This window comes from Pyxicephalus adspersus, chromosome 5, assembly GCF_032062135.1.
Source record: "Pyxicephalus adspersus chromosome 5, UCB_Pads_2.0, whole genome shotgun sequence".
NCBI classification, from domain to species: domain Eukaryota; kingdom Metazoa; phylum Chordata; class Amphibia; order Anura; family Pyxicephalidae; genus Pyxicephalus; species Pyxicephalus adspersus.
The window spans coordinates 114251302-114268952 of NC_092862.1; positions in this window are offsets into that span (position 1 = coordinate 114251302).

Below are 17651 nucleotides of genomic sequence, written 5' to 3' on the forward strand. Positions count from 1 at the left end.
ATACCATATATAAGTAAGAAACCTAGGTGATACATATGCATTGTCCACATAAGCTCCACCTCTGCCCAGACCTTCCTGGAAAGGAACATATTTTGCCAATACACAGTGCAGTCTAATAACCAGTGGGTGTCCTTATGTTGTAATGGGGCATATTTGTTTTGTAGTCTCAGTTGCTAGATGTGCTATCAGAATAGGCTTGGACAATGGTGGCATACACCTTACCAGGTCACATTTCATAGGCTCATACAGGAGGACATTGGCAGGCCTTCAGTCCTTGGCAACGCGCCTCGTCTTTGAGGATAGAAGGCACACGTGGGTGTTTCACCAACACCCTAAAAGCCGGTTTACACCTTTATAGAAAGTAACAGCCTTACCACAGATAGATGTCCACAGGTTGATGTTGTCATGTATCCAGGGGTAACCTGTTGAGGTGCAGAACATAGTGATAGTCCTCGGTAGCAGCATGTCACCTCACTAAGAACATCTCTGGTTGCAACTGTTTGGTGGAACAGATCATACGTATGGGACCTCACAGGTTTTACCAGATCATATTGCCATGTGAATACACACTGCTCTCACTTGGCTATGATAACCCTGAGTCTGGCTAGGATTTTTCCTTTAAATTTAGAATACCACTAGGCAGTATTTAGTTGTAAGCCAAAGTATGTAATTTGAGTTCCTCAATTACAAGGGTGCAAGCACCACTCACTCATTTTCAGGTAGCCTCTCACTTTTAGCCTTCAAAGGATTTGATGTAGATGCTGGCCCTATTCACCACTATCTGCCTCTCAGCCCTGCATTTGCCCTCCTGGGCTACAATCAGCTTCTGCTGGGTGGATATTTGGTTTGCCTCTTTTGGGTTTGCATTTCCTGTATAAACTGTTATAACATTTTTTTGCATTATCTTTCCACGTGTAGGTGAGAAACCAACATGATACATTGTCCACAATTGTGCCACGGTACTACACACAAGATTAGTGGATGAGATAATAGGATCCATGGTAAAAGGAACTGATGTCAATAGTATATTATTCTTGTAATGTGTTCCAAAATAGGCTAATGATGCACAAATAATGAGCAATAATAATAGTATACCAAAGATAAAACTTGCAATTAAACAAAAAACACCTAAAGTGGAACTAAAGCAAAAACAAAAAACTCACACTCACCTTACCTTCTGCAGAGCCCACAATTTCTCCAGCAATGTCCTCATTTGAGTCCCACGCCATCTTGGAATCCGCCTTCATCCTGGTGTGAAGGAAGCAACAGGTGCCACCATCTTTCTCTGTCTCCTGACTATCACACCAGATCTCGCACTTATCGAATGATGTAGCCAGCTGTAAATGGGAATAAAGGAGTGCCGATCTCACTGTGCATACATGAGATCTGCATTTTTTCTCTTTACAGGAGAAAAAAGCCCCCAGTATCGGACATGTGCAGAAGGAGCAGCAAGAAGCTTCCTGGGATCCGTGACGTAGGTATCCTAGTGGGCTCTGTGCTCTCATTCAACAGAAGGGGAGGGTCTCACCCTTTTTGTTAAAAAAAGGGTTAAAAAAATAAGAAAAAAAATGTCTACCTTTTATAAAAGAAGATAAGTCCCTTTTAAAGCAAACTCCAGTGTTTTTAATAGACCCCCACTTCCCTCCATGGCTCCCTAACCATAACTAATGTAAGATAACGTGAAACATACATAACTTTATTTCAGCAGTACTTTAGCCAGTCTGATTATGTCACAAATTCATTTTCTGTGCTGGATAAGTATTATTAGTACATGTAATGTTACCTGTTATAATTATGATCAAGCATTTTGTGACTAGAGGGGGGATTGTAAGATGATACGGTTGTCATCAGGTAATAGCCAGGAAGATAAAAGAAAATCTTCCATCAGGACCTTGCTCCAAAGAATAATTATTTTACACTAATGGTTACATCTTCAGGACTGGAAGGGAAAATGTTCTCCAAAGCGCAGCAAGTAATAAAATTGATAAACATTTAATTATTTCATACAAAGCTGAAAATGTTTTTTGGTTTACATGAACTTAGTATTTTTTTAAAAATTAAAAAAAAAACTTTCTCATTTAATATATAGTTTATCTCAAATTCAAAAACGCTGGTACTGTTCACTCGGCAAGAAATATAAGCATATGAAACCTCTAGTAAGTGTTTTTAGAGCTAATTGCATACAAGGGATCACATTTACAAGTCATACTTACTAAAATAATGTCTCAGTTTGAAACAATTCACTTAGCTGTGCAGAAAAACTTGGGTGAAGTCTGCAATGACATTATTCACAAACGATTGAGGTCAAACAAATTAAAAGTGAACAGCATATGGTATGGTAATCATCCAATGTATAATTAACAATCCTGGAATGCTTTCAGGACAAACAAGGAGGCGAGGTTATGGTTTTCCTAATGCTAAATCTTAGGTGCAAAAATGAAAGCATATGCTGGTGAATTGTAAAGCTGAAGATGATTGACTTCTAGGTAACACTTCCAAATAGCCTTAGGGACTGAAGGCTTGAATAATACATACAAATCACTTTAAAATCACCTAGGTACTTATGCTATATTCCTCTAATCTTCTTCCATATATATTCACGTACTGCACAAAAAGTATTAAGGCATACCAAATGCATCAAGCACAGTAAAATCTGAAGGCAGTCAGAGTGGATAAGACCTGATAGACACCATCTTGGAATGAAAAGCTTTCTTCAGTGTTTAGACATATGTCTTCAATTTAAAAGCAATTCAGCAATCATGTTAAAACAAAAACCTGATTACACAAAATGGAACTTTTCAACTCTCAGATTTGGATTGAGTTCTTAGTCTTCAAAAAGTCGAAAAAAAAGATGATGTGTGCAATGTTTATACGTTCGTGTCGCTAAGGCCCAGAATTATTGGTGGTGTATATTTAGCTATAGGATGCTGGCATTTGATGTTATGGGGCATAGTAAGTCACCGTGCCAAAAATGTGCAAAGTAAGCATGTGCTGCTATAAGAAGTATTTGAAATGTAGTTTTCTTTTTTTGTGTGTGATTTGTTTAGACAGCAGCAGAAAGTCTATACTTACCATATACTAAAACATGGTAAAATAGTTGTTCTGGGAAACTTTTTTTACTTGGACTGCTGCAATGATGACATGTCAGTCTTAACAAAATCTGTCAGTTCTTAAACATCTTACTCATCCTGTGCTTTGGCACCAGTGGTTAGTTCCCTGGGTTCTTCTTTCCACTGAAAATGTTGGCATAACTCTTACTGTTCAGATTCTTCTTTTTCTGTTAGCTTAACCCTAAAAAGAAGAAACAGCCAGAAGCACATAGTTCTTATTGCTTGTACACAGCTGCAGGCTTTTTCTTCATTCTCTTAATCCTTGTTCCAATCTACACATACAGTAGTAAAAAAGAAAAACAAGTACACTTATAAAAAATATTAATACAGGACATTTATATTACTGATATAAAAAAACTAATAATTATTCTTTGCAAAAGGTATTATTTTAAAGAAAGCTGCAGATTTCAATATTAAAAAGCAATTTTGAAATGACATTAACATGGTAAAGTTTGTATAATGTGTTATTTTCATTCTGTATTGGGTTATACCCATAATACCTCTAGCTATGCAGTTTAGTTCTGCCAAATTAGAGGTTACAGAAATGGATTTATTTAATGTTACCTGAATTCAAGCTTTTTCCACTGGTGAATAAAAATCCATTGCATACTCCTGGTAACTACTGCAGCATGATCTTCTCAACAAGCATTATTGAAATCATGGGAGCAGACAGCTTTTCTACCTTTGGCTGAAAAATCATAGCATGCTGGGGCTTACACTGAACCTCTGGAGATTTGGAGTGACCTCAGGAACGTTATTAGATTAATATAGAATTCAAAAATAGTTTAATTTGCACAGACTGAATCTCTACTCATATAATAATGACTTTTAGGCTGCATGCACCTAAAGCTGACATTGTTCCACTTGAATTGAACTGTGTAAAATGATAGGGATGACAAATTAGGGTAATGTATTGACTGTTGACATTAGGCTATTGAGGATGCTTGAGTAAAATGCAAAATCTTCTCAATCCATCGCTGTGGTCGGGCAAATGTAACTTATACGTTCCAAACCTGTTCTTTGAAGTTTCTAGATGAAGCCTAACTTGTAGTTACTTCGTTATGTATCACTGCAAATAAATAGAAGCCAACATTATGTCTGCCAGTACATAAGGTTGAGCTCTATTACGATAGACAAAGAACAAGAAAAAAAACATTGGAGCCAGTCTAAAATGGTTATGTGTACTAAAGGTTGACATTAACAAAACAGAAATTATGAAATTAAAGACGTACTAAAATGCTGAGAAAATATGGTATTAGGTATGTCATCTCCCAATGAACTATTAACCAACTCCATATGATTTGCCAAGCCTTTTTGTAACAAAAACACACACACATTCTTCCCATTAACATACCATGTAGTAAGTCCTTAAATCTGTCAAGAATCTTTTTGGGGGAGCTAGCATAATATTTTATAAAAATTCTGCTTAATTGGAGCCTTGACAAAATAATTTGGGATGACAGTCTAATTGGAAGAATGTCATATTTCAGTGGCAATATTATCAAAGCAGTTTGTCGTTTTCATTGGAACGTGCTTTCCTCGCAAAAATGTGTCATATTACTTAATAAGCTGAAATTAAGATTCTTCTGACGTCTCCATGAAAGAAAAGACACTCACTGTACAAATAAACTTGATTAAAACAGATTAAGACAGGAAATAGCTAAAGTTACATTTTAAAACGCGCTAGTCTTTGCAGTGAGCGTATGTGGTCAAATATTAGCTAACGATCCATTTTCACTAAACTTCAGAGGGAAGACCACAGAGGTAAGGAGGAATTGTAACTGGAAACACTTTTTAAGTGCATTGTTGGCTATATACAAAATGTTCCCGAGAAAAATTCCACATGAGTGTAAAATTGCTTTTTAATCACGCACATTGTTCATGAAAGTGGAGCTATCCTCAAATGTTAACTAAGAGCTAAAATGTATCCATTTAGTCACATAATCTCTTATAAAAGGAAGGAAATTTGAGCAAATGCCCTATGGCAGAGAACACATGGACACATGCCTAGCTTAGCTTTAGGCCAGCACACAAAGGAGCCTGGAGCAGCATTTTATGTAGGTACGTATGCCAGCTCTTTGACTGCTTCTTATTTATCTACCCCAGTCAAACTGAAATTCAAATGTATATATATATATATATATATATATATTTAAATTCTTATTTTGTCAACAATACCAGGTATAAATGGGAGATATTTCCTCCAATACCCAAAAAAGTGGTGCATTCATAGGTAAAACTAAAAAACATGCATGCAGTTCACAGAATATTAGCAGGGATTAAATGCATGAAAAAAATGTACCTTTATAAACAACGGCTGCACGTTATCCTTTACCTCCTGCCACCCACCCCACCTATGTATTGATTACTAAGACTCTTTTTATAGTTGTGCACCAATAATAAGGGACAGGATATGAGCAGGAAACAGGCATGGCTTAGGTTTAGGAACCAAAGCCAAGGTTTGCACTTCCTGGTGGTTTTTATCTTAATTAGCAGACAAAAAAGTTTTCCCTCTTCCCAAAACCTTCCAAAGATTTTTAGGGCTGACAGGTAATATAATTGACAAAAGGGGGAAAGGCTTATTCAAGACAGGAGTGACCATTCAGGACAAAACAGTCAGTTAGGGTCAGGACCGGCCAAAACAGAGGGATCAGGGATCAATCAGGAAGCTAGGGGCCAAGCCCAGCTGGCAAATGAGGGTCAGCCAGCGAGGGCAGGGGGGTCATTTAGGCAGAAAGTCAGGACTCCAGGACAGAGTGGGAGTCATGAAGAGGGATAAGTGGCAGCCAAAGACTGGAGGGGGGGTAACCTAGGGAAGGAGGGCAGACCCTTATATGGATTAACTTGTATGCAGTCCACACATTAAAGCAGAAAAGTAGACTACATTAGCAGGCAGCAACAGCCACTTTCCATACTTACACGTCCCTAAATCACTTTTTTACCCAGGTAAGTATCATGTGTTGGAGGAGGTAAACCTGAAAGGGATGCAGATAAACTGGTCCTGGATACTAGGTAGGTCAGTGGCGCTTGATTGGCTAGAGTTCAAAAGCAATCAGAGTTAAAAACTAAAATTTCATTTTCAGATAAATAATATACAATATTTCTATAATGTCCTTACCATAGTCATATGTCATTCAAACGGTTTAAATTCCATTTTAGGGGGAAGCCAATTAACGTAACTGCATGTTTTTGGAAAGTGGGAGAGAAAGGCCAGAGTGCCTGGAGAAACCCATGCAAACACGGGGAGAACATACAATCTCCATGCAGATAATGTCCTGGCTGTGATTCGAACCTGGGACCTACCGCAAAGGCCACAGTGCTACTATATAATCAGAGAACCTTAACCACTGAATTCTGATGCAAAATCCTGTCTGACCTGGTAAATTTCACATTATAGAACCACTTTACTTCTCTGTATTTCTAACAAGAATAACAGTAATATGAAACAAACAGAAAGGAAACAGAAATATTGGTCTTTGTGGAATGTAATATGAACAACCAAATGGTTATTAAAAAATAAACAGTTTGGCTTAGACCCCCAAACATCTTGGCCCCATAATAAATGCCCCCCATAACACAGAAAAATAAAAAATATTAAATTATCTTTTATAATTTCACATCTGGTAACATTTTCGGCCCCTGGCATATTGTACTATATTACAAAATATATTTGGCTGTGTTATTATAATTCATTGGTTTCTAGAGTCATTTTATGGTGTCCAAAGAGGCCTTTCAGTTAAGCTTCTCTGAGACAATTATGTATTATTCAATAAAGTAGCTGGTATAGTTATTGCCAGTCATAAATGTGTCAGTTCTGGGAGACATATTTATAAATCGAAAGAATTTAAAACATGCTGAAAAGAACTTGAAAGAATTCCAAGGTTTTTATGTTGTAGCCAAATATGTCACCGGCAGCCATGTTGCATATAATTTAGTATGGCAAACAACATCTAACTGCTGCTATTAGGTCCCATTTTCTCTAATTCATATTTTTTTGTCTGCTCACTGGTCCAAGATGACTAATACTATATGAAGTGACTACACAAAGTTGTTAAAGAGTAAAGCTTTTCTACCAAAAATATGAAGCTGAAAATGGTGCTCTTGAAGGTAAAATAAGACTATCATCAAACCTGTGTGAGTTTGTTTTATTAAGTGATGATAGATCTTAATTCTTTTTATTCATGCTTGTTTTAATTCTGCCAAGAGGTAACTCACAAATGAAAGGCAGTAAACTCAAGCTTCACTCTATTATGCATGTCAGATCTGGATGACCAATTTATAAATCTTAAGAAACTTTCCCTTGATGCAAGTTAAAAACATCCCACTTGAATGCCATTGTGGTTTTAAGGTTCGCCGTTAACTATCAACAACATATCTACCTCACTCTTGCACATATTCATCTTTCCAATATTAATAACAGTTTGTATATCAATCATATGGGATGTGAAGTATTTTGGGATGCAGAACTAGATCATTAGATCACACGATGTAAACTGTTGAAAAGTTGACATAAGAAGGGTTAATTGCCTGGAAGATTGAAACAAATTTGTACACCCGACTGCCAAAAATGTGTGAGGTCAATGAAAATTTATAGACAAAAACACAATTTGCAGCCATTTAAATGTATCTACATGAGACAAAATTAGATAACAGATCAACAATACTTTGAAGCATAAAGTAAATAAATGTATAGTTGTCAATTTGAAGTTCAACCCTGCTTTTTAATATATTCTTGGCATCGTATGGGCAGATGTATACGGGTGACATTAGGCCACCCACTGTGTTGTAGTCCTGTGGTTACACGTCACAAAGGATCATATCTTTTTATGAAGGGTTCATATAGTCTCTTCATGTGTGTGTGGGTGTTTCATGGGTTCTGTGGGTTTCTACCTACCTAATATACTGGTAGGTTAAATGATTTCTGACTACACTAGATACTAGAATATGTGAAGTAATAAATGTCTATAAATGCTATTGAGATATGTTTTCAGATCCAGATTAAAGAGACCAGTACAAGTGAGACAGTATCTTTACAGTCTGTTTCAACCCAGCTTTACTCAATATGCTCTTCCAATAATTCTTCTTTTATCAATGTCACATAATAGAGGAGATGACTTTAATGCTCAGTTTACGGTCTTGGTATTATGTAATGGCTGTGGTGCAGTATGGAACAGATGGGGAGTGTTGAGAAACAGCAAAGATGGGTTGGGTGGACATATAAAAGACCCTATAATTTTGCCCTAAATGAGACATGATATCTTTAAATTTAACATGAGCCCATTTAAAACAATTAAATGTATTTATTTAACAATAATGATTGTGGTGCCTGTTAACCCCTTTTCTTTGTCTTCTGAAGCTATAAAGTTGTTTTGAACATCCTTTCTTTTTTTTTTTTTGTTTGATTAATATTAAATAGTGTAATATATATATATTATAATTATTATAATATTTTACTGTATTGAACTATTATATTGTATTCTCTTGTTTAACCAACAGTCAGAGCTGGAGGCCACTTTTTACAGATTTTTCAGCTTTCTTAACTACAGCTGAACAAGAACCTGTAGGTTACACAGCTCAATAGCTCAAGCTGAGATCTTACTGTTCTGAGCACCTCTATTTAGATTTTGTAATGAATTTAGAGTGCTTGATCTGGGTACAGAATGTAAACATTTAAAACAAATGTAAACTTTATTAATGGACATTTAGTATGTGAAAGCACTGGGTACTAAAAAAACAGTATGTTTCATAAATCAGATGGCTCCCTGAATTGTATTCACCCCCCCCCATGTATTTAATGCCCCCACCACTAAAGAGGAACTAAAGACGTGTGATGCACCTATCTGTGTTCCATTGCAGAGTGCCAACATCTTTCTAGATGCAATCTTCAGCAATCTTGAATGGCCATGCTGGGATGAAGTGCCTGCATGGGCCCCGCAAGAGAAGGCTGGAATTGCTTGGTTTCCCTGGCATCCAGAGCTCATACATAGATACACTGGTCAGCTTTTTCACATTTCATCGGCATGATTAGTCAGGTACGGTAAATTGGGTTATTGCAGAAATGGCATTGCCTTTCCCTTTCTGCAATACCACCTACCTTATCCTTGATTTAGTAAAGTTGGACTTTAGTTTTCCTTTAATTTATAAAGAATGCTATATCCAAACCACCACTCTTTGCCAAAAAGTTTAACATAATCAAAAAATGCAGGCAGATTAATCTGATAATTTACTTGGGATTTGTGTTAATGTATTTATTAGATTGTCTTCCATAAAGGGACCCCAGAAAAGCTTAATATATTTTTAAGTAAATCTGATGTCCCAGTCTCTGTGACTTGAATGCACTTACCATGGCCCATATTGAGTTTAGTAAAAATCTGTCCCTAGATAGAGGCCAAGCCTTTGGATGACCAATGGGCCCTAAGCATTCAGGTACACATTAGGTTGCCTTGAAATGATGAATAAGTGTTAATGAAAAACCTGTTAAAATAACATTTACTTTGAAGATCCTTATTTGGGAAAAAAAAGTGGGTGTAAATAATTGACACTTGGCTCTTCCTACATAGAAGGGGATAGTGTCCGAGTCAGTGACCGTAGCACAATGTGCCTTAAGATTGCACAGGGAACAGATTGCACAGAGCAGAAGTCTGCAAGAGCAAGGAAATACAAAAAATAAAACTGTTGTTTTCTCCCCCCTTGAATAAAATAAGAGATTAATGCTTGCAGTTTATTGGGTAGCCCCACTGCAAAGGTATTTAGGTCATATTTCTGGGATTAGGCTTTACCTATACATTTCATACTACACACTGTACATTTCAAACTCTGATGCAGAATACAGACTCAGAGATTTGCCACCTGGTGGCTGATATATGCAAGTTACTCCAAGAAATATGTTTTCACTATTTAAATTTCCATTTTCAGTGCAATATATGAAAAGCCCTAACTAAACATGTTTTTTTTCATATTATGAGAAAAGATGTGAAAAGATGTAGTTGTGCAGATTTTGCCATCTTATTTCCATCAATACCTGTCAGCTGTAAAGTGACAAATGAATTATAAAAATCATATTCACAGTAACACAAATGTTCAAAGGGAGCACAGCAAATAAAAAGAGGAACAATGATAACAAGATTAATCTTTCTATGCTCAGTTATATCTGCAATATTAAAAAAACTACCAGCCAGGGATTTAGGATTGGAATGGTGGTGCAGAAATAGTTAATTGCAACCAATCATAAATCATACTATATATTCGGAAAACAGTTAAAACAATAATAGGTGATTGTTGACTGACATTAGCTGCTGGGCATTATGAATTGCTCTCTGTTCTGTTAATTAATCCTTTGACAAACTTTTTTGGAATATTTTGGAAACAAAAACTTTGTTTCTGCATTTAATACGAGAGACCACCAGAGGGCATCTAAGCCCCAAGGTACATTGATTTCTATGCTGCTTGTCCACAAGGTGCCAGCATAAGTTAACATTGCTCTGCAGCAATCAACTTGAATATAGCAATTCCAAGTCATGGTTTTATTTTGTACCGTAATTCTATTTTACTTGATTACCAATATACTAAAGAAAATAACTAAAATTAATAACACTCTGCAACCATTTGAATAAAAAAGATTATGTATATATTTTTTAACACACAGAAGATAGAGTTAAAATCAACTTCATATTTCAGATATATGTATGTCTAGGATTTAGATATCTGCAAGTGAACTATTTTAAATGAGCATTGTCACTTTTCCAATTCAGGGCAGCACCCCAGTAAGATATACTTATTGATCCATAATCCTTCATTATCTCCCAGCACTTTTAACGCCACTTTTCTTTTGCTAGTATGGGAACAGCTTTGTTTTCAAGTCCTGAATACTGTCACATAGGGGAACAGTGATGTTACCCTCTTGGCTAAGCTCGAGCTTTATCTAACAGTATAATTTACCCATGGGTGTCCCCTTGGAATGGCAGTGTTGATGGGCATACAGAATATACTGTGCTATCCAGAGACATTGCCACTTCACCGTGAATAGGGAGGTGACATCTCTTTGAGTTTAGTTTAAGTACAGAAGACCCATCAAAATATTTGTAATGTATTTCTAGTTTGAATGTAATGTAGTTTTTAGATGTTAAAACTTGCTGAAAAATACTAACCATTTCTCAATTATAAGTCAGCAAATGACCCTTTCACTGATCATTTAGTGCTTATTCACCAATAATGTTATTTTGGATTTCTTGCTGCAGATTAAAAGAACATTCATTACCTGCACATTCACTGAACAGTCCAATTCCCAACACATCTGGATTTTTATACCATCAGTGGTAAATCAAGGTCTCAGTAACACAGTATATTTGTGCAATAAAGCCAATGTTACAGATTTTACCATTTGGAGGATGTGAAACATTGATTTTAGAACTAATTTACTATTGACCTACTGTGCTGATTCCATGACCTCATTTTAGCAATAATTTGCTCTGCTTGTTGCAGATGTACATAAAATAAAAAACATTGAACTCAAGAACTCTCCCTCACTGCCACATGTCACTATACAATATCAGAGAACCCCAACCACATGCATATATAGATTAGGAAGAGTAAACATTCATAGTTTATTCTCCCTCTTATTTTTCATTGAATCTTTCTTCTTTTAAGAACACTTGTCATGGGGGTAACACTAAATTGAAACCTTTGATTTTAAAATACTAGTTGGCTGGTTGTCAGACTAATCAAATGTTTTTTGGTGGTGGTCACTGACTGAGAACAAATATGCAGATCATGTAGTCTGTTCAAACTTCCCGAGTTCCATGCTTGTTCCAGGTTAGTGAGTTTATGTGTATGTGTTCCCATTTGGTAGGATCACCCTTCTTTTTGTCCTGATTACCATTATTACCCAGGCAATAAATGATGGAAAAACCAATATATTTGGCCTGATTTGTTAAAGTTCTATTTTTTAGCAAATGTGTTTAATCCTGGACCAGATCCATTCCAGGTTTCCTGGACCACCCAGCTTCACTGAATAAAGTGTATCTTCTGCAGCCTTGTAGAGTTTTATTAAATCAGGCCAATTGTCCGTACCAGAGCAAGAAGAGGGTAAACCATCAGATGGGGACACCTGTCTAAGATGGAAATTTTGGGACTTAAGTGGAAATTCCCTATTGTATCTCCAGGTCATGAAGTGAAGTCAAAGAAAATCTCCCCAGCAGGAGACTGGCAGCAGAAAAACAATGATAAAGGATTTACCCTTGCTATAATATATTTAGAAGGTAAAAACAAAAAGGTTTTGGCTGTACACAAACTTTACATTTATATAGTAATATTACCAATTATTAAACCGGAGAATTGTTTACTTGTGTCACCTATTGACCTATCCATACCTAAGGCCTAGAAATGAAAATAAAATCACAGCCATTAATGATGTGTTAAAATCTTCCCATGATGAGGACAGAATTTACAAAACATTATGTATACTTAACGCAAAAGTAAGAATTCATCTCGGTGGTGACCTTTTTACCCGTATTCCTCAGTATTACAATTTTATGGCCTTAGTAATTACCGCTCAAACAGCCTGGCATATTTCATATTACTATTTCAAAGACCACCTCATTGAGATTCTCAGGGAAAACTCATTTTCATCCCCTGCTTCAGATTTCTAGTAATACCATAATTTCACCAGTATCGTCCCGACAACTGCTTGCAGACATTATGCTCTTTATGCGGCTGACATATTTTATATTTAATACCAAAACAAAATTCAGCAACTATTTGTTGTTAAACCAGCATCCAGATCATGAGAAGCAAGAGCTTTCTGATACACAAATGCATCTAAAAATACCCCAATTTCCCATCCCATGTTATATAATATATACAATGTATATATATAATGTATTAAGTAAAAATAAATCATAATACATTGAAAAGAGTTCTGTAGGTAGTGGGATGGGTGACAGTGTTGGCGTTAATAAAATCTTTAGATGTTTAGATGTGTTCTGGAGAAAAAACTCTGAAACTATCAAAACTGGTCCAAAGCATAAGACTGCATACACATGTGCATTTTTCATTGCTGGAAACAATCTTCCATGATCATTTCCAGCAACAAAAGAGTGACAGATGAATGACAAGCTCTGTACACACAGCGCCATTCTGTTTTCTGGAGAGGAGGGAAAGAGCACCCCACTGTGCTCTTCTCCATTGACTTGTATAGCAGTCGTTGTCTATTGGTTCATTGATGACGTTGGACGACCACTGTACACATGTCAGATTCTCACCCCACCAGTTGTATCAAGCATGGATCATCTGACATGTGTACATAGCCCAACAATAGCCCAACAATTACTGTAGGGGTCATGGAGGGGAAAAGATGTCTGCAGGTTGTTGCAGCATCAGCCATTGAGATAATTCTGGCGGAGAGGTACAAGGGTGAAATGCTGTCATCATATCTGATTGGGGGATTGCCCAACCTAGATTTACCTGGGATCCCACTAATATTTAGGTCAGTATTTCTCAACCAGGGTTTCATGGAGCCCAAGGGTTCCACCAGAGGTTGTTAGGGGTTCCATGAGCAATGAACAACTTGTGCACCTCAGGTCAGTTTACCAGATACCAATAATCTTTTTGGCTAGTTGCAAGGGTAACAATCTTTGCACTGGCCAGCAATGTAAGAGGCATTCTTCCCACTGACAACCACACAAATAGACTGTAAGCTGTGGGTATAGTAATTATAGAAGGGGTTTCAGAAGACTGGAAAGGTATTCCAAGGTTATTCCCTCATGTTAAAAAGGTTGAAGAGTTATTACAATGTGTAATTATGTTAATTCAAGGTAAGGTGATCATTTTTTCTATGGTCCCTCAAATCCTTGATACTTGCTTCATTACTGAGAAATACCCAGTACCAGAGTTTTGGGAGAGTTTAGGCATTGCATCCTGGGAGGAAGAAAAAACATACTTAGTACCCCCTATTGGAATGGGGATTTTTGTGACTGTCTCCCATTCTTTCCAGAATTCACTGTGAAGGACTAAATGACCAATCACTGAACACTATTGTATGGGAGAGAGGTGAAGTCTATTAGCTAACCTACATAAACCATAAACAGTGTTTAGACTTAAGTATTGCCACATCCAAACAGGGCAGAATATGTGGTTATAGTTGGTAGGCAGGTACATTAAAGTAAACATATCACATTTTAAATTCCTTTTACTGTAATATTATAATTCAGATCATTTAAAGCAGTTTATGTACAAGACTGGATATAGCTTTAGGTTTCTATTATACCTTCTTTATTGATTTTTAGATATTACCTTTTTTATCTATTTTATGTGCAATTCGTAAATATAGAAGTATGTGAGAGAAGCCATATTCATATATAGGTTCTGCTTCCTGCTTAGTAGTGAAGCACAATAGTTGTATTCAAAGTTTACTATAGATTTGCTACTCACAGTTTTAGGTGGAAAACAATCACATAATTTTACCATGATAAACAAGATATGCAAATCATGCTTTAATTGCTAAACAGAATCTTTTTTTTTTTTTTTTTTGTACAATTGATTTGGAGCTGGAGTTGAGTTGATGGAATGGATCAGTCCCTTTTTTTTCCTATTGGAGAACACTTACTATTTATTTTCCTTCATCTGGGATTTGTTTTACCCCTATGTCTAGGTACTATTGGTACAAAATACATCAGGGGGCCATCGTGCTCTTTGAAGAAACCTGTGTTGGGACATGAAAAATGAACTTTCTAAATATGAAATCTTGCTGATGACTCCATATTTGTCAGTATTTTCTAATGTATTTGTGAATAAGCAAGGCCCGAGAAGCTGGTGGGCCAGTGGTCTTTTCCTAATGGTAGTAGTAAGACCGTGTATGCAATTCCTTTATCATTGATGATCAAATAACGACTGTATTTCACTAAAGAAAAGAGTTCTGGTAGAAATTACGCATGATCTTTGGGTTTTAATGATGCCATCCATCTGGTTACTTCAGCACTCACTTACATAATTTTTTTCATATCATGTGATTGGAAAATCATCATCATTACCCAACTATGACCTGCCTTTGAGTCCTTCTCTCTGTTTCTGCTGTGGCTAGGCTGAATGCAAAGGGCTATCTATGTGGCCATAACTTTATTCCAGAATGTGTTAACAATGAGAGTGGGTGATTGCACTAAAGCTGCCTTATGATGCTGTACTCTCCATCACTCTCATCATGATGGTCCCAATAAAAGTAAAATCATAACTTTAGTAAAACTCATATTTATAACAAGGTTTCATAAAAGACGCAAATGCACATTCTAGTTTCATGAGTTAGATATTTATGTCTGTTTTTTTAATTACATGCCACTTTTTACACAACAACACCTGCACTACTCCTAAGTCTAGCCCCTGACAGCTTGTTAGAAAAGTACATTGTTGCCTTCAATTTATAAAGATTAGTTCAGCTCTGTCAATCAGCACTCAAGATTATTTTTTATTTTGTTAACTGGTTACTTCTTGTTTAAACAATGGCTCTGCATACACCTCTTTCTTCATAGGCCCAGTCATGCTGTAGGGTATTGACACTTGGCAGTCATATTTCCTTGAGTGAGAATGAAAGCAAGAGTAAATGTTCCTGAATAGACAGGCATGTGTACAGAAGAGACACATTCAATAGGCCTGTTATGAATACGCTGTTTTGAGAACTAAATCTCAACTGTATGTATTGCAGATCAAAGGAATCCCTATCTTTCTCTTTATGTATACAAGGAGATTGTATGTACATTGTGTCACTCCTCACACTTCCTGACTTTTGATATTGATCAGAAAAAAATAATATAGTGAATTCTGCATATACTACACTAAACACTAAATTGGCAACAGATCCGAACATCCGTGGTAATAACTAGATCTGAAAGATGTAGGTGGATGGGGCCAAATAGCTATGTTGGATAATAAAATGAATATTTAAAAGAACATGTACTGATGTATGCTTGATGTTGTCATACCTTTCACCCTGTCATTGTTGTATATAAGCAAACTTCACTCAGAATTAAATGCGTGCAGAAACTTATCATGGGCCAGTTATGGGGGGTTTGTATGTCATATGATAACTGATAACGAGCACTTAAAGTATTCATCACATTTTTAAAAATGTTTTTCTTTAATACTTTAGCCAAGTCCCACACTTTGCATGCCAGTGGTAGTTTCTTGATGTTGTTGAAGATTTGTACAGTTTATATGGCTCCATCTCTAAACATAAATGCACTAATTATTCCCTAATCCCTCCTATCCAGAGATCGTCCACATGCAGCACCTCTATAACTACACAGTCTCAGGATAAAAACGTAAGAAAGCCTCTGTTCTGTGTGTCATCATAACCTAAATTCACTTTATTGGAACACTAATAAAAGGGGGATGTATGGGGTGGACTGCACAATAAAGTGCTCCAACCAACACTGTTGTGCATAAATATATGGCTTCAAACTCCTAGGGGTGGGGAAAGTAATAGAAAATTATGCAGGATAAAAAATATATTTTCCAAGGAGTTTAATTACCTTAACCAATTCCAAAGCCCAGTTTTCCATATATACTATTATACTATTAATATACTATTATTAAATATACTATATATTTAACAGCCATGCTTTAGACACTGGTTGTATTGCTATTTCGTCCCTTTGCAAAGATCTATGCTTTTAAATTGTAAAAAATAATCTGTTAAATGAATAAGTGGACCAAAAAAATGCAGTACTATTGTTACATATAATATAATACAATATTTTATATATATATATATATATATATATATATATATATACATATTAGGTATATACTGTATTTCCTCTGCAATATATAAATTTATATTATGCACAAACAATGTATCCAAGAAAACTTCATTGTGACTCTCACAACTCTCACGTTGATAGGCATTCTACTACAATGCTGTGTTTGTTATACGACAAGAAAAGGCTACCTGCAACCTGTTTCACTAGTACCTCAATAGGACATGGTGAGTCCAAAGAAACACAATACAATGCAAAAAGATCAAACACTGGCTCTGAACTGACATGTTTACTACCCAATTAAAATCAATTGGGTTTAACCAGGATTTGACATTGTTTCAAACACAGGAAAACAGCGCATGTTGACTGACAGGTATTGTTGTCTTAGGGCACTTAGTGACTCAAGATTCATGAATAATGCTTCCAGCTCAGGCCTTGACACAGACAAATGAGACCTAAAGTGTCCCCCCTTGAAAAAAAGTGTATTTAAAAAACAAAAAACATAAAAAGATTATCAACCCTTTTACATAAAATAAAAAATGTGGTGATAGGTCCGCTTTAAAGCAGATCTAAACCAGCGCTACTCACGTATCCCTGTTCCATTGTAGGGCGCTGCTACCTTCTTTTCTTCTCCCTCCCTATATTTTTTGGCCATCTTTATTGGCCCTGCCAGAATGATGTAACTCCCATGCAGTTGGCCAGTTATCAGGCAAGTAAGAATGGAATTTTCCAAATAGAATCACAAGTAAAAATCTTACAGAAAATCTAACTTTACAATCTATACAAGGCTAAATAT